At 43.9% G+C, this 26,935-nt stretch overlaps 1 protein-coding gene across 7 annotated transcripts in view; it reads left to right on the top strand.

Annotated features, from left to right (window-relative positions):
* RREB1 (ras responsive element binding protein 1) overlaps window positions 1-26,935 on the top strand; it is a 173,847-nt gene that overhangs the window by 27,125 nt on the left and 119,787 nt on the right. The window contains exon 1 of one of the 7 annotated variants that reach the window (XM_070515643.1): window positions 16,687-17,823. The exons of 2 other annotated variants lie outside the window; for them this stretch is intronic. The gene's annotated coding sequence lies outside the window, so the exon portion shown is untranslated. Of the gene's footprint in view, window positions 1-16,686; window positions 17,824-18,129; window positions 18,493-18,895; window positions 19,276-26,935 lie in introns of those variants that run through there. 4 more of the 7 variants (XM_070515649.1, XM_070515646.1, XM_014842683.3 and 1 more) reach the window with 4 other exon arrangements.

The raw sequence follows: 26,935 nt of genomic DNA, 5'->3' as shown, positions 1-26,935 counted from the left end.
ATGGAGTTTAGAGATCTAAGCACTTGTTCTGGTCTGCTCCAGCTAAGCTCTGAGGCTCTTTGGGCAACTGCAGATAAGAGACGTGTGATCAGGACTTGCTCTTAGCTGCATCCTGGAGAAAGGACGTTGTAGCGGCTTGGGGCAGGTTGGGATTCCTTAAAGATCTTCCTCCCCAGCACGTGGGCAGGGGCAGGGGTCCTTAATTTCCCGGTCCACTGAGGGGTGTGCTTTCACTGGCACATTTTTTAGTTTTACAAAGATATTCTACCCCTCCTGCTGCTTTAAAAAAAGACACTCACCTGCCACAAAGGCATTAGATTTCCAGAGTAAATGGAAAAATGCAAGACCTATTTATCGTAAGTTTATGTTTTAAGTAGAGTGATTGCTTTTTAGTTGATGTTGAAAATTGTGGCTCCAATTCCAGATTCTGGGTTTTATAAAAATCACTGAGATTCTGTAATCCAAGGATATAACAAATAAAGTTCAATATGGGTAAGAATAAGTGCAATTAAATTAGTAAAATAATAAAGTGATATGGTTACATAAAATTTGGGAAATAGAAAAAGTATAACCTGTTCTCATCACTCTTTATTTCTTGATCATTTTGGTAAATTTTTTCCTGTCTGTTTTTACTTCTTTTTTTTAAAGAGATAATTGTAATAATATGTATGTAAAGTGTGTTAATTTACCCATTTGTATGTGCCCATTTACAATGCCATTTGCACTGTAGCATATGAAAGTATCCACTCATTTTGTGATATCCTGGTGGACTTTGGACTTTTTTTCTTATTTAATAGAGAAAAATTAAAAACTGCTTAAGTTTTATTTCTTTTATAATTTTTGTTAGAGATGATTTTTTTTTTAGGTTTGTTTTTTGCTTTTTTATCTTTGACATAGAGAAGGTTCATGTTCATATTTCTATGTGGTCAGGTTATTTGTGGTCTTTCTTTTATTTATGTCTCTTTAATTTCTAATTTTATGTATGTCTAGTCCTTATTTGCATTTGAGTTTTAAAGACTCTTTCCCCTCCAGTGGTATGATACATTTTCTCTGTCCAAGAGTATGACAAATTTTGTTTTTATCTTATTTTTCTGTTTTCTGTTTTAAAAATACATCTCTGCTTAATTAGTTCATTCACAAGGAATTTATTTTGGTGTATGGTATGAGGTAAGACTTTACTTTGATATTTTCCCCCAAATTGTTAACTAGTTATTCCAACAATAATTGACTACTGAATAGTTTTTTCCTTCTCTGATGATTATTGGTGCTTCCTTTATCATAAACTGACTTCTGGTAAGAATATTAGACAGATCTAGTCCTAGTTTATCTAGTCTGTTCTGTTAATTCCTTTGTTTTTTCTTGCCCAAGCTCTTTTAATAATAGACTTATAATTGTTTTAATGTCTAGTATCTCTTCTTCCTATAATTCTTTAGCAAATTTTACTTTACTATTCTCACCTCATTGTTTCTTTTAGATGCACGTGGGAATTACTTTGTTACATTTCTCCTTATAAAATATTTTATCCAGTTGGAGTTTTGATCAGAATTGCATTTAACATGCAAATTAACTTAGAATATACATTTTAGAAATGAAATTTTAGTCTTCCTATCTAAATCTTGCTTCATCTCTCCTTACTTATTATTAGATATATGTCCAGGTTATGTCTGAGTGTCTTTTAAAATTTTATTGGTTACACACAAACCTTGTTGAATTTGTTGCTTTGTAAATGGGTTTTTTAAATTGTACTTCTGGATGTTTATTGCTTTCCTATAGGAAGTGTGCATGTGTGCGTGTGTGCATGCACACATTATAACTATCTACTTGACAGAGAAAAGCAGTAACATATTGGAAAGAACACAGCCTTTGGAGTCTTTGGAGTGGGTCAGAGTTGGGTTTGAATCCCAGCTCTACTACTAACCAGAGGCGTGGCTCTGAGAATACAGCGCTGCAGTGTTGGACATAGAGGATTTCAAGAAATGAAAGCTGTTACGATGAGATTCCTCTTGAATATAGTTTTCCATTCATTTCTTTGGGATTTCTAGTTATACAATGATACCGTCTCTAATTAATGATAATTTTATCTTTTTCTTTCCAAACTTTAAATCTCTATCTGTTTCATGTCTTATTGCATTGGTCAAAAAAACTTACAGAACAATACTAAATAATTTTTTCTTTCTGAGAGCTTTTTATTCTTATTTTTAAAAGAATTCCTTCAGATTTTCACTGTGAAGTATAATCTTGGCTCTGGTTTGAAATGGATGCTCCATATGTTCGAGAAGTATATTTCAGTTCTTTTTAAGTGTTTTGAAATTAGAAATCAGTTATCTTGGAAGATTCATACAATTTGAACAACTTTATTTACAAATTACAGTATTAATGTTACCTAAGAGGAAGCATAGAAATTAAAGATCAATCCTGTCTTGAGTATACAGGTTATTATTTCCTCTAAAAATACTTGTCTCTGTATGAGGTCTTCATGAGTCCCCTTATGGATCTGAGTACTAAAAAGCAGTTAATCTCCTTGGAGGTGAGTTGGGGGCAGGGCGCATTTTCCTTTTAGTGGCCTAATCATCAGATTTTTATATACATAGAAATCTGTACTTTGCTTTTATATCTGGTTTGGGTCCCATGGGAACCTTTTAATCTTTGATTTTTACTTTGAATTCCTATGTATACTGAAACTTAGAACATTTAAGTTTTAAGTAGAAACCATATTTAAATTCTCTAATCTTAAACCAGGTATTCTTCTGGTTCAAGTTTATTGGTATTTTCATAACAATTGTTTTCCTGATGTAAAAGTAATATATATTCATTGTAGCAAATTTGGAAAATGTGGACAAGCGCAAAAACAAAAATTAGAAATAGCACGTACAGTTTTATAAGATTTTATTTTCCCTTAACTGTGTTTTGAACATTTCCCTCATTTTATGTAGCCTTCCACTTTATGACTGCTAATGGTTAACATGTTATTCCATCATGTGGATATTTTACCATTTCTGTACCAAAGCCCTATTAGTCGACCTTTAGCTTGTTTCCAGTTTTTCATGATGGCAAATAATCTAATGACAATCATCCTTATACAAATATCCTTATATACATCTCTTTAGGAAAGTTTCTAAAATTCTTTTTTTTTCCTAGAAGTAGAGTGGCTGGCTGAAAGAGGTACACATTTTTAAGGACATAATGCTTAAATTTTCAAATTTCTGTTCAGAGTAAGTGAAAACAATCATTCCCACAACAACATGTATCTTGTTTTCCTCAGCTTTGCCAAAATTAGATGTTGAAATTTGAAAACATTTTTTACCACTTTGATAGGGGGAAAAATCTTGCTGCATATTTTAATTTGCATTTCTTTTATTACTACTGAAGTTGAACATTTAAACTGTGTTATTAAGTATTTATGTTTCTTTTGTGAATTGCTCTTTTATATCCTTTGCCCATTTTGCAACTGAGGTGTTCTTTTTATATTGACTCATAAGAGTCAAAGATCATAAAAATTGAGCGAAAGCATGGAACTCAGCTTTCTACATCCTGATCTCTGTTCTGCTACTTATTAGCTATGAGACTTGGGACATGTTACTTCTTAGCCACTCAGTGTCTCCATTTCTTTATTTTAAAAGTGGAACTAATTGTATCTCCCTATAGGATTGTAATGAGATATTGTGTGCAAAGTGCTTAGCATTCTTATACTTAATAAGGGCTCAATAAAGTGTAGCTTTTATTATATTGAGGCTCTTAACCAGCTCTACCTGTAAATATGCTTTTTTCCTAGTTTGTAATTTCCCTTTCAATTTAGCTGATAGTGCTTTTTTAAAAAATGTATTTAAATTTAAATTTGTTGTGTAAATGAAAATGCACATCTTTTCCTTTATGGTTTATTCCTTTTCCCTAAAAAACCCTCTGTACTCCCAAAGATCAGATAAATAGTTAGCTATTTTTCTTCTGGTTCTTTTATCATTTTATATTTACATTTAATTCTTTAATCCATTTGGAATAAGTTTTAGCCTTTGGTATAAAATTAGTTTGAAGTTGGTGTGAATTGTTTTCCCTTTCAATGGTTTTTTCCCTTTCAATGGTTCCAACTATATTGACTAATCTATCCTTTTCCCCACTGATTTGAAGTGCCATCTTCATCATATACCAAACACTTTGAGGTGTTCTGTTTGATTCCATTGATAAATGGATCATTGCATTGGCACTATAGCATGGTATATAGCATAAATGCATTAGGTGCATTCTAGCTTTATTGCACGTTTAATATCTAGATGCACCCAACCCCTCTCCCTCCTGTCTATTTGTTTTGAAACTGCAAGTTTGTTTCTGTGTGTAACTACAGACATACAGACTGCTCACGGTATAAATTTTTTTGTCATCCTATACAGTGCAGTAGAAAGAACTTGGGCTATAGACTCAGAGGACTTGGATTCCAAACCTGGCCCCACCACTTACTAGCTGTTTAAGTTGGGCATATTATGCACTCTCCGTGTGCCTCAAGTTCTCTGTCGAAGTAATCACATGAAAAGCAGCACTTATTCCAAATTCATCTGAAATAACAGGACCAACTAGACCAATCATAGAGTCACATTACTCAGGTCTGTCCCTTTCTATAAAATAAGCCATTGTTTTAATGACTGCAGAACATTTATAACTCAGTATTTTGGTTATAACTATTTTATTTTGTCTATAGTTACTATAATATAATTTAAATAACATTAAGAACGATTATGAGCAACTTTACTTTATAAGGATCTTATATGCACACACATGCACACACATATAAATCCACCTCTATAGACATAGTCATAAATGGATGATTATCATGTAGCAGTTAAGAAATAATGTGGCACTATTCCGTTTTTTTTCTTAAAAAAAAAAAGATTGCATAGTGAATTTGATGTAACCTTAACACTTTTATTGAATTAAGATATATGTGTTTGATTGCAAAATGTCAATATTAAGCATCAAACTTTTAAATAGATAACAAGGACTACAGTTTACTGTGCACCTACCATGGCCCAGATGCCTTTTTCGAGTGCTTTCTACATGTCATCTCTTTTAATCCTCATGACAATGCCCAGGTGGTTATTACGTCTGTTTTATAGTTGAAGGACCTGAAGTTCACTAGAGTGAGACACCTGTGCTCATGACAGCTGGTAAGTGACAGAGCCAGGAGGGAACCCAGGGCTGTCTCCTGTCCTAATCCATGCTCTTTCCACTGTAACCTGCCACTTCCAAGTGTATTTGCAGTCCTTGTTTTGCTTTATAAAATCCAATTTCTGAGAAACTGGAGAAAAAAGAAAAACTCTTGTTTTAGTTGAAGCCTAAAACTTGGATTTCAATTTAGGAATAAAACATGATCCGCTACACAACGTTGTGGCTGGAATGCCTAGGAAATATGAAGAGCAGTTATAGTGTGGAGATAAACTGGCGGGCAGAGGACTGGATCTGATGTGGAGAGAGCCGTGTGTTTTAAAATTTGAATGACCTATGTTGTCTGTTACATTCTGTACATAATTGTTCCACGTCCTTGACTTTGATAGAAATACTTATGACACTAAAGACAGTCACTTCATGTAATGGATTCAATGACTGTTTCATTTTCTTCCTTGTAACAAAATCATTGCATGTTTATTGCAGAAAAGTGAGAAAATAGATATAAGCCAAATGGCAAAACATAAAAATCCCTCATAATCTCACTACTCCAAAATAACCACTGTTTAATTTTTTGGTGTTTACTCCTTGTGTCTTTTTTTATTTACATGTGAGTATAACTTTTTGTTGTTGTTTACAAAAATGGGATTATCTATAGGTAGCCAGCTTTTTTTACTTAAAAATAAATCATGAACTTTTTAAATGAAATTAAGCATTCTTCTCCAGGGTTATTTTAATAGGTGTAAAGTCTTCTTTTCATGGATGTATAATAGTTTTAGTAGTTAATTTTGAATTCCCAAACAGATTGCTTCCAATTGGCTTTACTTTTAGGATGATCACAAATTTGTCTTGCCATAATATCATCTAATACTGTCTTGCTGCTCTGAGGTCTTCTCATTCCATTGTGTCTCCACATAGGCACTTGTATCCCAACATCCTAGCTTATGGTTCTGATGAAATTGTTCTAGTTTACAAATATTCCCTATACTTGGGCAGATGAAGTTTAGGCTTTGGATGCTGTATTAGTCTGTTACAGCTGGGTAGCTTAAACAACAGACATTTATTTCCTCACAGCTCTGGAGGTTAAAAGTACAAGATCAAGGTGTCAGCAGGGTTGGTTTCTTCTGAGGCCCCTCTGCTGGGCTTGTAGATGGTCATCTTCACCCTGTGTCTTCACATGTTCTTCTGTCTGTGTGTTAATCTCCTATTCTTATAAGGACACCAAGCCATATTGGATTAGGCCCCACCCTGATGACCTCACTTTACCTTAATTATCTCTCTGAAGGTCCTGTCTCCAAATACGGTCACATTATCAGGTGCTGGGGGCTAGGACTTCAACATATGAATTTGTGGGGACACAATTCAGCCCACAACAGAGGCATACACTGGCTTTATTGTAAAAGGTCCCACTGAGGAAGCAACTTGCAGTGTAGCTTTTAAAGTTTTCATGACATTGTATTGTTTGAAACCCAACAGACCTTTAGTCTGTAAAACCCACCAGGGCAAGGATCTTATGTGCTTTGTTTACTGTTATACGTGAAGCCTGGAACATCATCAGTGTCTACCAATTGCTGGTTGACTGAATGGGTAAATGAATGTCAAGTTTCTTTAGTAACATAAAGAAGTAACATAAGTCAGCCTCCATACTTTAAAATATCTTTTTTTTTTAAAGATTGGCACCTGAGCTAACAGCTGTTGCCAATCTTCTTTTTTTTTCTGCTTTTTCTCCCCAAATCCCCCCAGTACATAGTTGTATATTTTAGTTGTGGGTCCTTCTAGTTGTGGCATGTGGGACACCACCTCAACGTGGCCTGATGAGTGGTGCCATGTCCACGCCCAGGGTCCAAACCGGCGAAACCCTGGGCTGCTGAAGCAGAACATGCGAACTTAACCACTCAGCCACGGGGCCGGCCCCTAAAATATGTTATTTTTTGAGCGTGTACTCCTTTACTTACCTGAGGTGTGTATAAGATTGTGTGTGAAACTGCTAAGTCCATTGCCTTATGGAAGTCGGAGGCAGTGGGTAAAATTGTCCTAATTCCCTAGTCACTGTGCTAACAAGCAAGCACTAGATAATGACTTTCTTTCTTTCTGAGGGAAAGAGAGAGAATTTTCTGTCTGTTAGGATATACACATTGTTATTTTCAGTGTTCACAAATTGTCAGGGTTTTTCACGGCTATTGAGTTGTGTGATTTACTACAACTTCTTCAGCACTTTTTACCCTTGAAAATTCTTGTCTGATCCTTTGACCTGGGAACATAGGGACCTATTCTGTGAGCAAGATGACCAGTGGCCTGGCAGTGTGGACAGAGTCATTGGGAATACTAAAGCAGTGTCAGTGGTCTCCACTTACACGTACGGTTTGGGGGTCTACTTAACTGAAACCGAGAAATTTTCCTTTGGTTCTGTGCAGTCTCAATTTTACACACAAAGGTACACATGCATGCTACTTTGAAGACTACTTTGAAGAAGTATTCATTTCACTTACTTATACTCTGGTTTGTGAATGAAGAGCTCTGTCCTACAAAGAAACAAATATTGAATTATAAGTACAAGTCTTTTAGGCAAAGAAAGAAACTTCATCCAGTGAGAGTGGAGCAGTTTTTTCTAACATCTGCCTTCTTGTCTTAAGGCAGGAGGAGGGATGGCTGGCCCTTTCTGTGTCCCCTGAGGTTACATCATTTTAAAATTCTAGTAAGCAATAAACTTATGTCATGGAAGGAAGGTTGGCTTAGATGAGTTATTTAACCTTCCCTCATATTCTGATATCTTTGAAACAACTTTTATAGTTTAGAAGTATGCTAACAACTCATCAATCTGAAACCCAACTGGGAACAGGAATAAGCAACTTTTGGCTTCTGGGCAGCAAAAGGAGATGCTGGTCCTCACACTTATGTTGACACATTTCTAACAATGTTGGTTATCCAGTTTCCTAACCACTGTAGATTAGAAACGCTCAATAAGAAAGGGAAGAGGAGATTGCTATGGGCAGGCACACTGAGTTCAGAAAGAAGTAACAGGGAATAGCCAGATAGTGAGGGAGGAAAAATAACAAAAAGCAGACCAAAAACTCAAATTGGAACTAGGATATGCTAGCAAATAGCTGTTACATACCTCAAGGATGAATAGTTTCTTAATGGATGTGACCATTTCGTGGCCTAGTATAAATCTTGCTTATAAAAAGTTATCTTTGTATGACAATCCAATGTAATATTTGAGGTTTATGATGTCATTTTCTTCATATGTTAACATTCTGATTTTTTAGAAAAGGGAGAAAAAGCAAGGGAGTTATAATACATTTTAGAAAAATTTCTACTCCAATTGGTTAACATGTAAAGGGAAAACCATCAAGCACCAGAAATAATTCATTCCTCAAGGTATCTGGGTAGCTAAAGTAATAACGTGTTTACAATGACAGAAGTTGTGTCAAGGTGTTCTTGGTAACCCATCCCTCTGACTGCACTGCTTGTCTGAGAGGGAGAGTTTAATTGGCCTCATTACTAAGGGGGTTTGGAAATTCTAAGTGACATTTCACCACCTACGCCTCAGCCTTCTGCTATACTCACGACTCCTGGGCAAACACCTTCCTCCAGCAACTTCCCCTACGCCCCCAATCCTTTCCAGCGCATTCCCACCCCTCCTCCATGCCTCTTCCACCTCAGCACACTTCGAAAAATGGATTTATTGAGAACCTAAATATCCCAGTCCCTGTGCTAGCACTGGGATGCAGAAATCGTCAGCCGAGACAAGTCCCTACTTTCAAGAGATGTCCCATCCATCTCTTGTTCTAAGACACTCTAATTCTCAGCCTTCTCCACAGCACTTCCCCTACCTCTGCACTCCAACGGAAGCTTGGTGTGTCCTTGGAGATACCACTTCCTTCAAAAGGCTTTTCTCAAGAAGACTCTCCCAGTTCACAGGGGAGGCCATGAAGTCTATGAACATATTTTCTACTGTCCCTTTCACACCAAGCTCACCATCTTCTTTGTGTCCCTCCTTCCTGTATCAATCAGCTCAGGCTGCCATAACAAAGTACCACAGGCTGAGTGGCTTAAACTACAGAAATTTATTTCCTCACAGTTCTGGAGGCTGGAAGTCCAAGAACAAGGTGTTGGCAGGGCTGGTTTCTTCTGAGGCCTATCTTCTAGGCTTGTAGATGCTGCCTTCTTGCTGTGTCCTCACATGGTCTTCCCTCTTGTGTGTATGTGTCCTAATCTCTTCTTCTTCTTCTTCTTCTTCTTTTGGTGAGGAAGATTAGCCCTGAGCTAACATCCGTTGCCAATCTTCCTCTTTTTGCTTGAGGAAGATTGTTGCTGAGCTAACATCTGTGCTGATCTTCCTCTATTTTTTTTTCGTATGTGGGACGCCACCACAGCATGGCTTGATGAGCGGTATGTAGGTCCACACCCGGGATCCAAACCCGCAAACCCTAGGCCACCGAAGTGGAGCATGTGAACTTAACCACTATGCCTCCAGGCTGGCCCCCCTAATTGCTTCTTATGGTGACACTGGTCATATTGGCTAGGGCCGACCCTAATGTCCTCATTTTAACTTAATTACCTTTGTAAAGGCCCTATCTCCAAAAACAGTCACATTCTGAGGTACTAGGGGCTACAACTTCAGCATAAGAATTTGAGCCCATAACACCTCCTCTGACACTGGTGCCGTCTGTTGATGCCTGCCTCTTCTCATCTGCACCCCAGTCATCTACTGATCTCTAAGACACACTTCCTTCACAATGGCCTAAGTGACCAACTTCACATTTTCCCTCTCAAGCCATCCCCTTCTTCATTTTCAGTGACAGGACCATGCATGTCAAGGACTCATGTCCTGTCCTTGCTTCATAATTTACTCCATTTGCTCCACGCTGTGATTAGGATTTCTGCTCCATCTCACACAAGTCTTTTGGTTCTCTCTCTCCTGAGGTCTGCATCTGTTTCCCTGCTCTCAGCCCCCTTCTTTCCCTTGCCCCTTGCCTCACCCTCCCAGCCACTGAACCCACTTTTCTTCCTCGTCTTCGTGTCCCTTGACCACACCCAGTGCTTACAGTCTCAGCCCCCTTCCAATGTCAGCCCCTTGTGATGGATTTTATTCACTTCAATTTCCAACTGTCAGTAATCCCTACCATATGTTGTCTCTTCTCTGTGGCTCCAAGGCACTGAAGCTAAAACACAGCTGAATTTTTCTACCACCAATGCCTGATTTCTTCTCTCTTTAATCCTGAGCCCCATGCTGCTCTCCTACACTGCTCCTTTTCCATAGTCAAAGCCATCAGAGCCGGGTCCGGCCCTGTGGCCGAGTGGTTAAGTGCGTGTGCTCCGCTTCCACAGCCCAGAGTTTTGCTAGTTTGGATACTGGGCATGGACATGGCACTGCTCATCAGGCCATGCTGAGGTGGCGTCCCACATGCCACAACTAGAAGGACCTACAACTAGAATATACAAGTGTGTACTGGGGGGCTTTGGGGAGAAGAAGAAGAAAAAAAAAGGATTGGCAACAGATGTTAGCTCAGGTGCCAATCTTGAAAAAGAAAAAGGTGAACTCCCAGAACTTGCCTTTTTCCCCACTAATGTTTCTCAGAATGTGCCTACTATTCTTTTTCCTTCCCGCCTGTATAGAATATGAATTATCCCTCTTTTTCTCCAAGGCTGATCTCTTTATTATTTCTCCTCTGCCTCATAGGCAGACAGACAGAAATACACACACACTTTCCTTCAATAGCTGTCTTCTGTTTCATATATCTGTATTCTCTCCCTGTCTGGATCTGCATTCCTTTCCTGTTGACATCAATGGTCTGGGTGGTGCACTCATTCTAAAACCCCTTTCCCAGACTCTGATGTTCCTAGAGGTGATTGTCAAGGCACTGTCAAGCAGAGTTTCTCAACCCCGGCACTACTGCCATTTGGAGCTGGATAAGTCTTTGTTGTGGGCGCTGTCCTGTGCACTGCAGGATGTTAGCAGCATCCCTGGCCTCTAGCCATAGATACTAGTGGTACCCCTCCCCCAACCAAAAATGTCTCTAGACATTGCTGAACATCCCCGGGGGTTAGAATCACCTCAGTTGAGAACCACCAGTGTAGACATTCAGAGTGTGGACTCTGCTAGGTCATCTCTAGCCTCACCATACTAGGTGTATTGGAATCCATGAGATATCCAGCTACAGCTTCAGAATGTAGTCTGCACATATGGAACATAACTCTTGGGGAAGAGGAAGAGGCTTGTGCCTTAGATTTATGTGAAGGAGGGATGGTTATAAACCAAATTAGCAATACTTAAAGATGCGCATTCATTTATCTTTCCTATTAAATCCTTGGTAAACAACTGCACAGACAATAATGGCCTTTCAGCAAAACTCCTATCAAGACTGTTTTATTGAGGTTAGTCAAGACATCAAGTAGCTATTTTTTTTATTAGCAAACTATGTAATTCTCAGTTGACTAACAACACTAATAGAAGAGTGGGTTCTGGGTCTGCTGTGCAGCTCAGCTCTGCTGCGTCCCTGCTGTGTGATGTTGGGACTTCGTGTCGGTTTCACCCCTTGTAGAATGGGATGGTAACAGCACCTACCAGATTGGAGGGTGGAGGGGATTGAGCAAGATAAGACATGTAAGGCCCTTAGAACAGTGCCTGGCATGTAGTAGGTGTCCAGCAACTATTAGCTGCTGTTACTGCTGCTGGTGGTGTTTTCCTTTCTCTCCCTTCTTTTATGACCTCACTTCTCAGCAGAGCATGGTCTTCACTTCCTCTTCTTCCAGTCTTTCTTTACCCCCATGTTTTCTGGCCCCTGCCTGGTGCTCTCAAATCAATTTACTTTCTCAGATCGCACCCTTTCTTCAGAGAATTGCCTTGCTTTCTCTGTATTGTTAACAGTGTTGACCACCTTTTTTCTTGACAAGCCCCACTTCTTTGGCTGTTCTGCTTCTTTAGAGGAAAAAGAGAGAGAGCATTTGCCACTCCCCCCTCTTCATCCACCTGATTGCAGGCATTTCCCTGGGTTCAGCCCCTAGCCTTTTACTGTCCATCATCTCTGTCCTTTAGATGTCTCTCCAGGCCTTTTTCCTGGGTCCAACCTCCTCTCACCGTCCACACTCCACTCTCCTCTCCCCATGACTCATGCCACTGGGAAATGCCCCCACCACCGTCCAGGTACCCAAATCTGAGAGCAGGTTTGCTGCCACACCGCTTGGTCAGTGCTCCAGAGAGATTTTCCTTTTTCCTTTTATCAAGTTGGTCAAATTCTACTGATCCTACTTCCTAATTATGTCTCAGATCAATCCATTCCTCTCCACCTCTACGGCCAGTGGCTTACTATGTCCTTCGTATTTCTTAGAGAGACCGTTCTATTAATTCCTAACTAGACTTCCTGTATCCAGTCTTTCAGACCCTTCTCCACAGTGCCACGAGGGAGGCTCTGTCTACCTTCCTCCATAAGCCCTTCCAGGGCCTCACCGGTGGATAAAGTCCAAGTCAGGTGCGAGGTGCGCAGAGCTCTGGGCAGTCTGGCCCACTGGCTGTTTCTCCAGCCCCATCTCTGGCTGCCTCCCCTCCTCCCTCTGCTCCAGCCACAGACTGAGGTATTTGCAGTTCAGGAAGCTGACCTTGTTTCACGCCTCTGTGCCCTTGTGCTTACTACTCACAGCTCCCTCTGTCTGGAGTGCCCTGCCCATCCCCACCCCCCACCCCCATCCCGACCTGGGAGACATCTACACATCTTGTGAGATTAAGAGGATTGTGTCACTGCATCCAAGCGGCCGTCTCCAACACCCACATCCTTTTTCTTTGTGATTCTCTTCCATGGCACAGCTCAATGTTTCCATTTATTTTACTTTGAGCTCAGTATCACCTACTCTGTCACCTTCCAACTCAAATGGCTTCGACCTCTGACTTTCTCATTTCGTCATTCTCTCAGTCACTTGGCTAAGACTCAGCCATCATCTTGGCCCTCAATTCATCACCCCCCATTTCTGATCCACCAGTTGCTTTTCTGTCAGTTCTTCCTCTGAAGTGGTTCTTGATCTTCGATTCTCCATTCCCTCTCTCCCTGCCCTAGTTCAGGCCCTCAAACCTGAGGTTTGCCGTGGATGGTATTCAAAGTTCTTAATGGTATAGCCTCAGCTTCTTTACCTTGTGGTCTCATCGCCTGTGTATTCCTTATATGTTATAATCCAGCCACACTAGAATCCTTGCTGATCTCTGAACAGGCCCCACGGCTTGCTGCAATCATGCCTTTGCATCTGCTGCTTCCAATTCCAATCTCCATCTACAAAATTCCTGGCCATTCTCATGGCTCAACTCCATTGCTTTCTCTTCCAGGAAGCTTTCCCCGATTACCTTTTCTTTCCCTCCCCAGAGGCCCAGTGCATGGTTGTATATCCTAGTTGTAAGTCATTCTAGTTCTTCTTTGTGAGCTGCCACCACAGCATGGCAACTGACAGATGCGAGTAGTGTGGTTCCACAACCAGGAAATGATTGCGGGCCGTGGAAGCAGTGAGAGTGCTGAACTTTAACCACTAGACCATCAGGGCTGGCTCCCTGATTACTCTTTTTTTTTTTTTTTTTTTAAAGATTGGCACCTGAACTAACATCTGTTGCCAGTCTTGGTTTTTTTTTTTTTTCTTCTCCCCAAAGCTCCCCTCTGCCCAGCACCAGTACATAGTTGTATATTTTTAGTTGTGGGTCCTTCTAATTGTGGCATGTGGGATGCCGCCTCAGCATGGCCTGATGAGCGGTGCCATGTCCATGCCCAAGATTTGAACCAGTGAAATCCCGGGCCACCAAGGCCCAAGCATGCGAACTTAACCACTCAGCCACAGGGCCGGCCCCTCCCTGGTTACTCTTAATAGAAGTGATCTCTTTTCTCTAACCCCGTGAATTTTGTACCTATTTAATGGTTCTTTTCACATGTTGGTTGATATTTCATGATTACTTCATGTGGATGCAGAGATTAGATTATAAACTCTTTTAAGGCACCAATCATAAATTTACCAATTTTGTATCACTTCTCCACTATAGAACCTAACACAATTTCACATATGTATATACATATCAGCTTTATTGAGATATAACTTGCATACCATACAATTCACTCATTTAAAGTATACGATTCAGTGGTTTTTAGTATATTCAGAGCTGTGCAACCATCACCACAATCAGTTTTAGAACAGTTTTACCATGCACAAAAAGAAACCCTCTACACATTAGCAGTCGATCCCTGTTTTCCCCCAAACCCTCAGCCCCAGGCAACATTAATCTACTTTCTGTCTCTAGAGATTTGGCTATTCTGGACATTTCATATAAACAGAATCATATAATACTTGTCCTTTTCAGTCTGGCTTATTTCATTTAGCATGTTTTCAAGGGTGATCCATGTTGTAGCATGGATCAGTAATTTGTTCCTTTTTATGGCTGAATAATATTCCATGCATGGATATACCACGTTTTGTTCATCCATTCATTAGTTAATGGGTATCTGGATTGTTTTCACTTTTTAGCTATTATGAATAATACTGCTGTGAACATTCGTGTAGAAGTTCTTGTGTGGACATATGTTTTCATTCCTTGTGTATGTACCCAGGAGTGGAATGGCTGGGTCATAGACTAACTCTATGTTTAACATTTTGAGGGGCCGGCCCAGTGGCGCAGGGGTTAAGGTCGCATGTTCTGCTTCTCAGTGGCCTGGGGTTCGCTGGCCCGGATCCCGGGTGCGGACATGGCACCGCTTGGCACAGCATGCTGTGGTAGGCGTCCCACATATAAAGTAGAGGAAGATGGGCACAATGTTAGCTCAGGGCCAGTCTTCCTCAGCATAAAAGAGGAGGACTGGCAGTAGTTAGCTCAGAGCTAATCTTCTTCTTCAAAAAAACAAAACATTTTGAGGAGCTGCCAAGCTTTTTAAAAGTGGCTGCACTATTTTGCATTCCCACAAGCAGTGTGTGAGGGTTCCAATTTCTCTACATCCTCTCCAACGCTTGTTATTATCTGTCCTTTTAATTATAGCCATCCTAGTGTGTATGAAATGGTATCTCATCGTGGTTTTGATAGCATGACTCTTTTTACCTATAAGATGTTCAATAAATATTTGTCAGATAAATGATATTTATATGTAATATGAACAAACAGACCTTTGAACAGGTCGTTTGTCTTCCAAATTAATTAGCTAGAAAAGATGAACACAGGGCCCCCATATCATTAGAATTCAATTTATAAAAGAGAGTTTTAAACTGTTTCCTCTCTTTTTAGTTGCCAGTATTATCTAAGTGACATTATAAAGGTGGTGACTTGTCATGAAAACTCATGTAGCTTTGCAGGTTTTAATGTATTTTACAGAATAAGCTAAATGACAAGCAAAATTCCAACTTTGATGTTGTTCCTACTCAAAACTTACCACTGAATGGAGAGACCAGGAAAGGCTAACTCCTGTATCCAAGGCAGGGCAAGGAAATGAAGTAGCATCCTTCCATGCCCCTTCCTGTGCCTTCTCATTGGAACGCGCTACAGCACGGGAGCTCCAGGCACTGATTCTCTGGTGACTGTGTGAACTATTGCTCCTGTTTAGAGGCCTGCCCATTTCCTCCACAGGCAGGCCTGTCTTCAAAAAAGCATTTGATAACATACTTAGGACATGGCGGGGGGGCGGGGTGGTGAGGCTTAGAAAAATGCAAGTGCTAAAGTTTCTGTGGGTAGAGTTTTCCTCAGTAAACAGTAGACCCTGGGAAACATAACAGGTTCTGAATACTTAATTTTGATGACTCTGGACGTGGAGAAACAGCCAGCTGAATCAGTTCCCTCTTGGGCAGTGGTTTAGCCTACTTATCTCAAGTCAGAGGTAATGGTCCAACTGCTTTTGCTTGGTTCTAGAGAGTTCTGTCTTGGCCAGAATCCATCCATTTAGTCCATCCCTAGATAGACACTACTGTCTGCAGCCTTGAAAACCAGAGTTCCATTGAAAGTGGAAAATTAAAGGCCCAAGATTGGGCTTGCAACTTTGTATGGTGTACAAGCATCTCCTCTGAGGAGCTGGTGTGACAGAGCCAAGGTCAAAGGTCATAGTAAGTGGCGAGTAGCCAGCTTTCGGTATGTATAACATCATCTTGCCAAACTAGTCTCAAATGCATAATTCTACAGTAGTATTCTCTGCAACTAGTAAGAGGCACATTCATCTTTAGAATTTGGGGTGTGTGGGATGTTTATTTTCCACAACCTCACTCACCTTTATTTGAAGATGTTTCCAAAGGCCGAGAACAGGCCACTTTTCAGAACCTCGGTAGGAAAAGTATTAACAGTTGGAAACATGTCAGCTGCTTTATGGAGGAAGCACAGCCCGGGCCTGGTTTCTCTCGGCTGGATGATACCTTGGGCCGCTGCAGCTAGGGCGAAGCGCGGTAGCCGGAGCATAGAGCTGGAGAGCAGCTCAGAGGAAGGCCCCTGCTTTTCGGCGTTGAAAGAGGAGCTCTCTGAGAAAAAGAGATACTGCGTGTGGCTTCCCTGACGCCTTGGAGGGCGACGTGGATGACACAGCATCAGGCGTGCCATCGAAGGGTGGGGACACAGTGGTGGTAGGGGCCTCTGCCATCCTCGGCCTCTTGGGGGCAAGGCAGCCGCCGCTTAAGCATCAGTTGTGGAGTGTGGGGAAGGGAAGGTGACAAAAGCCGAGTCAGCGTTGAATTTGTTGGACGGAGAACATGCTCCCAGGCGGCAGCCCCAGAGCTGGAAGGTCGGGGCCCTGGGAGAGAAACAGCCCAAAGTTGGGGGCGGGGTGAAGCGCGGGTTCCTTAATCTCATGCCCCATCATCTACGCGCCCCACCTGGCTGCAGTGCGAGGACCGCGTGGAAGGGAGCCGCGCGGGTGGGGCTCAAGGACTGCCGGGCCAGGGACCCCGATCCCTACGCCACCCCCTCCCGGCCTCCGGAGCATCCCTGCCTCTCCCCCTCCGCCGTTAAAATAGTGAAACAAACCGTGGAGTGAAGTGATGGAAAGCCGGGGGCGGGGAGTCACCCGCAGTGAGGGGCTGGAGGGGAGGGGGCGCAGTGGTCCAAGAAGGTGGCCAGCCGACGAGCGCTGGGCTGATCGGGATCGCGCTCAGCTGCAGCGACCGAGACCCTTCCCCTAGGGCGGCCCTGCCCTCCCCTGGCCCGGGGCGCCTGCGGAGGGCATGGGGCAAACCTGGGGCTGCGGTGGGGGTGGGGTGGGGGACTCCACCTCCATCCATCCCGGGATGGAAACTGCGGTCACCCCGCTAAAATCGGGGCGGGGGCGGTGGTGGGGACAGGCGGGTACCGCGGTCCCCCCACCCCCCAGCCGGAGCCGCCGCCGCCGCCGCTCAGTAACACGTCCCCAGGAGACTCGCAGGAGCAACACGTGATGTGTCTACTTATCAGGGTGAGAGGGGGAGAGCGAGTCTCCGAGCGTGCGGGCGAGGAAGCGGGGCGGGGGGCCGAGGCGGGGGCCGGGACGACCGCTGGGGCGCCGGGGTCGCCAGATCCTCGCCCACCTCCCTCCCTGTGGGAGAAGAGGAGGAGGGGAAGTGACTGCGGAGTTGATGAACTTTGCACATCCAGAAACGCCATTTTGATTCCTTTTCCGGAACAAGTTTGCATCTCTCCTCGTTCTCTCCCCGAAGCCCACCGGTCCCCACTGCATCATGCCTGGGAGCCAAGCGCCCTGCCCCTCCGTAAGTACGCGCCCGGGGTTCCGGCTCGCGGTCCTCGGGTGGCAGCGAGATGTCTGGGGCTGAGCGGGAGCGACCTTTTAAAGAACTTTTGGGGATGGGGAGGGTGAAGTCTGCAGAGCGCGTTGTACTTTTTAAACTCGGCGTTTCCCGGAGCAGAGGACCCGAGCGCCCCACACCGCGCTACGTGCGCTCTGGGCGGTGGGGCCGGCCCGGGATGAGCTGGGCAGCCCTCTCCCCTCGGGCTGCGCGCCGGGCCGCTCCTCCTCCTCCTCCTCCCCCCTCCTCCTCCTCCCCTTCCTCTGCTCCTTTTCCCCTTCCCGAGCTGCCGGCTCTGCCAACCAGCTCCCAGCGCGAGCCGCCGCGGCCGCCGCAGCGCCCCGCCGCTAGGACCTGATGCGCATCCATATTAGCCGTCCGAGCACAGGAATCCGGCCCGACCCGCGCCGCTGCTCCCGCCGCGGAGTTTATTTTTAACCAGCACCGCCGGGACTCGGATGGTGCGCGCACCGCGGGCCAGAGACATCTTCCCAGCGCTGCTCTCCATCTTCCGCCCTCTCTCCCCCGACATCCTCCCCCCCATGTGGGAGGGGAAACTTTTCTCCTACATACTTTCGAGTCCCTCCCGGGCCGAGAAGCGCGGAGATGACGGCGCCCGTCTGCCGCCGCAAGGTATCCGGGGTGCCCGCCTGGGGTGCTCGCTTGGGGGTGCCCGCTCGGGGCTGCGCGGTGGGAGCATCCGCCGCGCCCTGCTCTGCGGACTTTGATCCTCCCCGGCGGACGGCGCCGGCCGGGAGGGGGCCGCGGGCAGCCCTGCGCCCTTGCCCGTTCCCGGCTCGTGGCTGGTGGCTACACCGACCACGGCCCCCGGGTGACCAGGGGAGGAGGGGGCTGGGGCCGGAGCTGTGTCTGCGCGTATTGTTCCCTTGCCCTTCCGTTGGCGGTGTACGTGTTTTCGTGGGAGCCATCGGTGTGGAGCGGAGCCTGCATCGCTGGGGGTGGGGGGGAACCTCGGCGCCCGGCGCCGTCACGAGCACAGGAAGGAGGCCGGGAGCATCCGAGGCGGGGCCGGCCGCCGGGGCCCGCTTCGCCGCCCAGCTGTGGAGCGCTCTCGGAAACTTTTGTCCGCCGCCCGCTGGACCAATTTTTAGCGAGTTCTTCCTCCTCCCATCCCGGCCTGCAGCGCCGAGCTGGGGGCGGGGGGGTGAGCCGGGCAGACGTCGAGGAGCAGGGGACCCTTGCGCTCCCCCCACTCTGGCAGCCTCGGGCCGGGCCCCCCGCACCCCCCTCCCCACTCGCGGTCTCTTAGGAAACTGCGACCTTAATGGTTGCTAAGGAGCAGGGGAGGTCCTTCCCGTCGCCGGCCCCCTCCCTGGGAAGCGGCGTGTTTTCTGGACGGGGCCGAGGGTCGCGTCGAGGATGTGGTGACTCGCTCCCCGGCCGCTCGCGAGGCGCGTGAGTGCGGGGCACGGCGGACGGGCCCACTCCTCAGCGGGGCCACTTTTTTGGGGGGGAGGGGGACGGGGGAGGCCCCGGGCTGAGGAGGGAGGTGGGGGGCGCGAGGACCCCGGGGTCGCGGGCACGGCCGGCCGGCTGGCGGGCCGGTTGACAGGCGCCGCGTGCAGCTCGCGTTCAGGTCCGTGGTGCATCGGTGATGGGTTATAAAAGAGGAGGAAAGTATTTCTCCTTGCTCAGCAGATTTGCCCTCCCTCGCTCCTTACTGGTTAGAAGATAGAACGTGAGCCCAGATCCGGACGAGCAGTTCACATTCCATTACGAAATTCTACACGGCTTCAGAGCCAGCAGCAGTACACATTCGGGGCACTTTAGAGTTTTTTCTTCTTTTTTTGGGTGGTGGTGGTGGTGGAGAGAGGTGGGGGTGAATAAAAAATATAGTTTTTTGACATGCTGAAAAACCTGTCTGAGGGTTTTCAGGAGTAGAAAAAATTAAGCCTCATGCTTATTTTAGAGTTTAGATTTAAGCTTAGCCCTTTAAAAGCCAGTGGAAATAAAGTTTGCCTGTTGGATAGGGATGCTGGAAATAGCGAGGTATTTCTGTCTTGAAGAGGAGACAAGATGATTTCTGCAAAGGCTGAGTTGCTAACGCGCATCCTATATTTTTGAGATCTTTATTCTGTGCATGCGCACGAGTGTATTCCGAAATAAGTTTAATTGAAGTGGAACGTAGAGAAAAGGGAACTGCAAAGAACAGAATAGTTTTTGTTTTATTTTGGGAGGTGATTTCTCTCCATGGGCTTTGAAAGCATCCTCTAGATCTAGTGCTTTTTGGAGTAGGCAGGTATGGTTCTAAAACGTAATGTAACCCGGAAGTCTAAGTTAGAGGCTGAAGTCTTGGCTGAAACTTTTTTTTTTTCCTTCTTTTGAAGACATTTAGTTCTGTGTTTCCTTCAAGAGTCACATAGAACTTTTGAAGGAATGGGTTTGAAATTATTCTTCAAATAATTTATGCGAAGATGAGCCACTAATTTTTTTTTTTTTTTTTTTACTTCTGCCCTTTGGAGGGAGCCTTCTGGGTACCGGCTGATGGATCCTGCTTTGATGTGTTTTGAGCTTTGGTTACACTGATGAATTAAACATTTGAATGGCTTTTATCAAGTTTTAAATGTGTGAAAAAATACCTTCCCTCCCACCCCCCCTTTTACAAAAGAAAGGGAGAACTCTTTGATTTAGTTATTTGTTTAGGTAGTGCTCCATTTTAGGTTGTTAATGAACTTACCCTGTTTTATCATCCTTATACTACACGGGTTGCATTTTAGGATTTTTTGTTTTTAAAGAGGATTTGCTGGTTATGTGATACTCTTAAATGTCGCTGATGCTTACTGTTATATGCATATCATTCTCTGGATTTTTCTAGCTACTACTTTATTTCTCATCAGAAATTCAGTCTAAGCCCTTATGGCAGACAAGTGTTTGTTATGTGATGGGGAAGATGGGTCTGACTCAGCTGGCACAGGTGGTGCATCCATTCCTAACTATTTACATCATCCAGCAAGTGACCTTTTGATTGAGGGTCTTTTATTTTAGATTTCTTCAGGCAGAGTCCTGAAATCTCATTTGCCTCCAACACAGGCACAGAACGTTGGAGGAAGAAAATAAATCTAACCTTATTAGTCCTGCATCTGATCAACAGCTATTTGTTGGTTACCTGCTTTCATTTTTCACTCTTCAATTTTGAACTGCTGTGTTGGGGTCTACTTCCTTAGGTCAGTTTGGAAATCTTTGTTTACTATCTTAGGCTCACTTGTCAACATCATTTATTACCCCCAGCTAAGGAAACGTCCTGGTTAATGACGTTTAAAAAATTCTAGCCTTTTAGGGTTTTGTATGGCATAATTAATAATAAATTTAACTCCTTCAAAAATTGGTTAAATGTGCTCACTAGAGACAGTCAGAAGTGAAACCTTTTGATGTTTCTATTCATTATCCTTCTGAAAAGTAGGTGGTGCTTAAAAGGTCATAGGATAAGTGTTGCTAAGCAGCTAAACAGAAGGATGCTAAAATTAACCAAAGCATTTTTGAAAGAGAGTCCTTCCCTGTTTTACATTATTTGCTAGATTTAATTAATTTCCTGAATCCTCCATGTCCTTTGACCTTGGAAGGTAGGATGTTAAGTTTGTTTTCTTTTTGTTATCATATTTAAATAATCTCTCTCTCTTTTGTAAGTGTTTTTTAATTGAAGTTCATGCTCTCTTGACCAACTCTGGTATCAGATGGCAGCTTCTCTGGGCGGACTTCTTGTCTATTTGTCGAGTGTTCAGGTTAAGCCTTCCCTTCCCGAGGATATGTGTGGTTGAGGATATGTGTGGGTAACGTCACCTTATTTCATTTATGAGTAACAGGTTGTTTAGTTTGTTTTGGAAAATCTACCTCATCCATAAAGTGATGCCTTACTTTATGTCTTTATGTCTCTTTATTAGATAGATTTGCATTCAAAAGATAAAAATGCAATATAGTATCAGTTGCATTGTATGCAATATAGTCTCTCCTGATAACAGGACGATAGTTTTCTTCCCCTTTGCTGAGATTATCATTCCCTTAGATCAGGTTTTTGATACTCCTCCTGTCGTTTTCACTCCACCTCCTCGTCTACGTTTATTCAGTCCAGTTCTTTTTAAAAATAATTATATTAGGCTTGGAGTATCTTTGACCAAATGTTAGAAAACAAACAAAAAGGATTGTGATTTACATTTCATGTCTGCTATGAGTATGTTTAAGGATGTTGAAATTTTTCGTTGAAATAAAGTGGTTGAAATCTAACTGAAGCCAGGGTTGAAAGGCAAACCCACTGTAAGTCAGATGTTCCCCTGCCTCCGGGTTACTTGTGTACGTCTGACCTACTGAACAGGCAAAGTTGAGTAATATTTTTATATTGAAATATAATTAAGAAATTGGATGGGTTCTTGGGGGGGGCAGGATAAATGAGTTTTCTTTTTCTCTCTCTTTTAGACTTAGGAAGTGATTTTTGGGTAGAAATAGCCATGGCTTTCTTCAAAAAGCAGGGGTCAGATTGTGATTTCCACGCCCTGGGGGGCCTCGCTGTAAATCAGAGGTAAAAGGTGTACCATATGAAACACAGAGGGAGGCATGCGATGTGCCTTCTGAAATGCACCACTTATTTTTAATTTCCCCCACTCCTGTAGACGGCAGAATACAGAGAGGAAAACCATCTGCTGTGCTTTCATTTCGACTGAGGTGGAAGAATGAGGAAGATGGGGAGTGAGGGTGACTGCCTTTTTCCTTTTCTGCTAGCCGTTCTGTGGGACAGTGTCATTGACGGGCCTGATCTCGGTTTCTCTTGTCACCTTCCCTGGGTGTTTCCTGTCCGGTCTGAAGTGAAGCCGGAGTGTAGCTGGAGCCTCGTTGCTTGGTGGAGATGGGGTGGGGTGGAGAGGAAGGAAGGCACTGGGAGGAGGGCGCAGGGAGCTGTTCCTTCCAGCTACTGGTGCATCTTGTTTCTGATGGTACTTCAGGGTACAGGTGAGCCAGTCTGCCCATCAATAAAGGTGGCTGCCTGTGAATAGGTGTTTCAGACAAAAGAAGTGGGAGAGGGTGGGGACTGTTTGTTCAGTGTGATTCAAGCAAGTAATGCTAGGAGAATTTGAAAGCCTCTGTAAAGTCTGCGAGACTGGAGACTGGGTCCTGACTGCTGCTGCAGGACTCACCTGAGGCCTTTCAGACTCGGAGAGGGAGAGGGCGAGGGAGAGGGCGACAGCGAGGGCGAGGGCGGGTGGTCCTGGTGGGGTGGAGAAAGCTCATTGAAAACCCCTACATTCTTTGTCAGCAGGCCAGACTGCAGCGAAACAGTGTCAGTGGGGGTAATGAGATAAAGCTGTTAAATGGCTCTATTTGTTTTTCCCCTGGCTTGCTTGGTTTCTCATCTCGTTTGCCCCCCTTTTCAGAGACTGTGGGAGAGGATAGTTATAAGAATGTTTGAGACTTTTAGTGGTTTAATTACTTTCACAATTTCATTTTTCATTAGGGTGTACCTTGGACAAAGTTAACTTCACCCTGCTCTTGTGAAGGCCTTTCGAAAGATTCGAATTTTATCCTCAGAGAAACCCAGTGAGGGTGGCTGAGTATGTTAACCCATTTTACAGCTGTGCCAGTGTGCACCCGGTGGCCAGTAATAAATCAAACCTAGGACCCAGCACTCCTAACCCGGGCCAAGCTCCTACAACACCTGCTTTTTAAAGTCAACTTGGCCTCAGAAGACTGAGCACTAAGTATACAGTGCCAGGTTATCTGCGTTAAATTAGACCAGATCCTTTTCACAAAAGAAACTTTTTAGCCTTTGGTGACACTTCTGTTGATGAATGTGATTATACACATTTTTTTCAGTAGGTTTTCTACCTCATGGGGTTGTTATAAGGATAAAATAAGTGTTCCAGAAAGTCAAAATCTATATATGGAAGAAAGTGGCATATTTTGAGCTCAGGAAGCTTTGTGGGTATCCACTCTGGATTTCCTTTCCAGAACTGTGCACTGCTCCATTACTTTAGGCAGAATTTGCTTAGGAGTTTGTATTTAAATTAGGGAGATACAGAACTTTCTTTTTGCTTTGAGTGCCCAGAGACAAACAGAATTAGCAAATTATTATTAATGAATTTCACTTAGGGATGGATTTAAAGGAAAAGGCAGGTCATAAGGTTTGGTTGACCTTTAAAGCAGGGCTTCTCAACCTGGTGCGTTTGCCCCCAGGGGGCATTTGGCAATGTCTGGAGACAGTTTTGATTGCCTTCCTCTGGGGAGGGGTGCTACTGGCCTTTATTGGGTAGAGGATAATGCTCCCCATCCCACGGTACACCGGAGGGCCCCACAACAAAGGAGTACACAGTCCAGAATGTTAGTAGGTGGAGGTTGAGAAAGCCTGCTTTTAAAGATACAGTAGTTGTGGCCTGGGTCGTCTGCTGCGCAAGGAGCCTGGGTGTCCTCACTGTATTGCATGTGATATATTTGGAGATCTGAAATTTCATGAAGCAAGTAAGCTCTTATTACATGCCTGTGAGGTACCATGGTTGGCAGGGTGAAGATTTCACAGAAAATTTTCGGTTGGGGAAAACATTAAGTGGCGTTAAATATATTTTAAAACCCCGTAGTAAATAAAAGTTCTAGAACTCATCTGCTTCTAAAACAAACCAGATTCATTGGCACTGGGAGGCTGTTCTGATAGGTGGCTCAGCTTTCTGAGTCGCTTCTTCAGTTATGTAGGAAACTTGCTCTGGTGCTGTATCTGCTGGTTCTCCCTCATGTTTTAAATCATGTGGAGTGTACCCCCCCACCCGCTTTTTTTTTAGTGTTTGAACTAGCCCTTACTCGCTTCACAGTTAATGTTTCTGTACTCCTAGTCTCCCTTATTTTGTTTTCTCAAGTTTTTGCAAAATCCTTATGTGACTCTCCACCTTTTCTGCAAGGCAGTGTTTTGGATCCTGGTCTTCTGTCCATACATCTCCTTTGAGAGGATGGATGACAGACTGCTGCCACGGCTGGAAGGGCTGGAAGGGATGGCGAGGGAATGAAGGGGAAGAGACTGTGGTTATTTTTATGTTCTTGGGACTCCCAGACCTCAAATACTTGAAAAGGTGGTTGATCTAAAGAAAAATATGTGGCATACAAACATAAAACTGAATTTCCCCAGATCAGAAACGTCCAGGATAGTGACAGGAGTGATCTTTTAGCTACAGGTACCCCCACCCCTCGTGTGCAATCCGGGAAGGAGGGAGACTGGATTCCAGAAAAGAAAGGGCTGCCGATGGTGGGAAGTGATAGTTGTCCCCAAAGTGACCTGGGCTCCCTCTTACCTTATAGAAATGTGTAACTCTTGAAGGTAGCTTTTTTTACATCCTAAACCAGTGGCAGACTGTCAGGGTCCCATTTACGTCCATTTGTGCTGGGGGTGCTCCGTGCCCTCCTCTAAAGCCGCCTTCGCCTTCCTGTACCTGGTCAGAAGAGTTCTAGAGTTCTAGTGCTTTTCTGCCCTTCCCTCTAAACCACTGAACCGGTGGCTGCCTGCTCTCTATCACCATTTACAGCTTTTCCCAAGCTGGGACCTTTGGCACTGGATCACCCTGCAGGTAGCTCAGAAGTAACTTGTAAGAATACAAGTCATCTCTTGCACTCCTAGAAGGTGATCCGAAATGCACCATCCACCCGGTCTTCTAGGCCAGAAAGCACTTTGGTGTCCTTGACTTGTGCCTCTCTCAGCCAGTCACCAGACCCTCCCTGAAGCTTCTTTCCAGGCGGGCTCTGATATGGATGGTCCCATTGCCCCTAAGGGCCCCATCACGTTGGAAACGCCTTCTAAGTTAATTTCCTGCCCCCAGTGCCTCCCTACTCCAGTTCATCCTCTGCTCTGCTCAAAAACTAAAGCAGCACATGGTGTTTGCCTGCTGAAAACATCTCTTGGCTCCCTGTTGTCTACAGGAAGAAGTCCAAACTCCTCAGCTTGGCACACGAGGACCTTCGTCGTCAGCTTCCAAACTGTCTTTCTAGTTTCAGCTCTTGTCACTCTCTCTTCTGCGGCACTGAATAGTTTCTTACTGCTTCTGCCTTTGCGTGGATTCTTCATTCTGTTTTGTCCCCATCCACGTCTAGCAAACATTTCTTAACTCTTGCAAGACGCATCTCAAATACCTTGCGGGGAGAGTTAGGTCCTCCATCCAGAAAAACTCTCACCCCATCTATCCACTCTGTCTGTATTGTAATTTACCTGTTGACATGTGTTCCTCACCTCAAGAATAGGGAGGGACTTTTACTCATATTTTTCCATCTTCTTCACCTAGCTCTAAGATGGCATAGTTGGTGCTTGTTTGATAATATGTATCGATGGGATTTGTTTTCTAATACAAAAATGAGAGTTTTTGAAGAGATGCAGGTTATCTTTGGAGAAGAGCACATATAATTTGGAAGCTAAGTCCTAAACATCAGCACAAATTAGGAGGAGGAAACAGAAGTAAACTAACGACTTCAGTACACCCATCATGCAGAAATTTGGTGCTAAGTGCACACTGGTGGGAAAGAATTTTAAATTGCAGAAATTTTAAAATAAAACTTTGCTTAATTTACTCGGAATTAAAGAGAAAAAAAATCTTTGTTAATGCCTGATTGCACTAAAAGCTGTCACACTAGGGCCCTTACTAATTATAACCACTTTTTATGGCTCTTGGTTTGAAGTTTATATTAAATAGGAGAGATGGGCACACAGATCAAAGACCAGAATCATTTCAGAGCTCCAATGTGTGGGCCCATTTTCTCTGCTTAGTTAGATTTTTGTTTCATTAGTGGTATGAGTTAATAGGAGTGTTGGTCTGTGTGTAATTTAACTTTTCTTTCTTCCGTTACTCCTTGGATTTAAGACAGAATACCAAACCAGAAACCTAGAGGGTATAGATCTTGCTTTGTTTGTGTGTATGTGCACACAGTATACATAATCGATAGATCATATTTATAGAAAGAATCATTTTCATTGTTTGAGGGGGGCCTCCTTTTTGCTGAGACTTTATTGTAAAAAAAGAAAAAAACTTCTGAATACAGGAAATCATCTTAAAATGTTAATTTTCTTTTAAAAGAGGTACATAAATCTTCAGAAACAGGGGCG

The sequence above is a fragment of the Equus asinus genome, chromosome 8 (genome assembly GCF_041296235.1).
Source record: "Equus asinus isolate D_3611 breed Donkey chromosome 8, EquAss-T2T_v2, whole genome shotgun sequence".
Classification (NCBI taxonomy): domain Eukaryota; kingdom Metazoa; phylum Chordata; class Mammalia; order Perissodactyla; family Equidae; genus Equus; species Equus asinus.
This window is presented reverse-complemented; position numbering and strand designations above follow the sequence as displayed.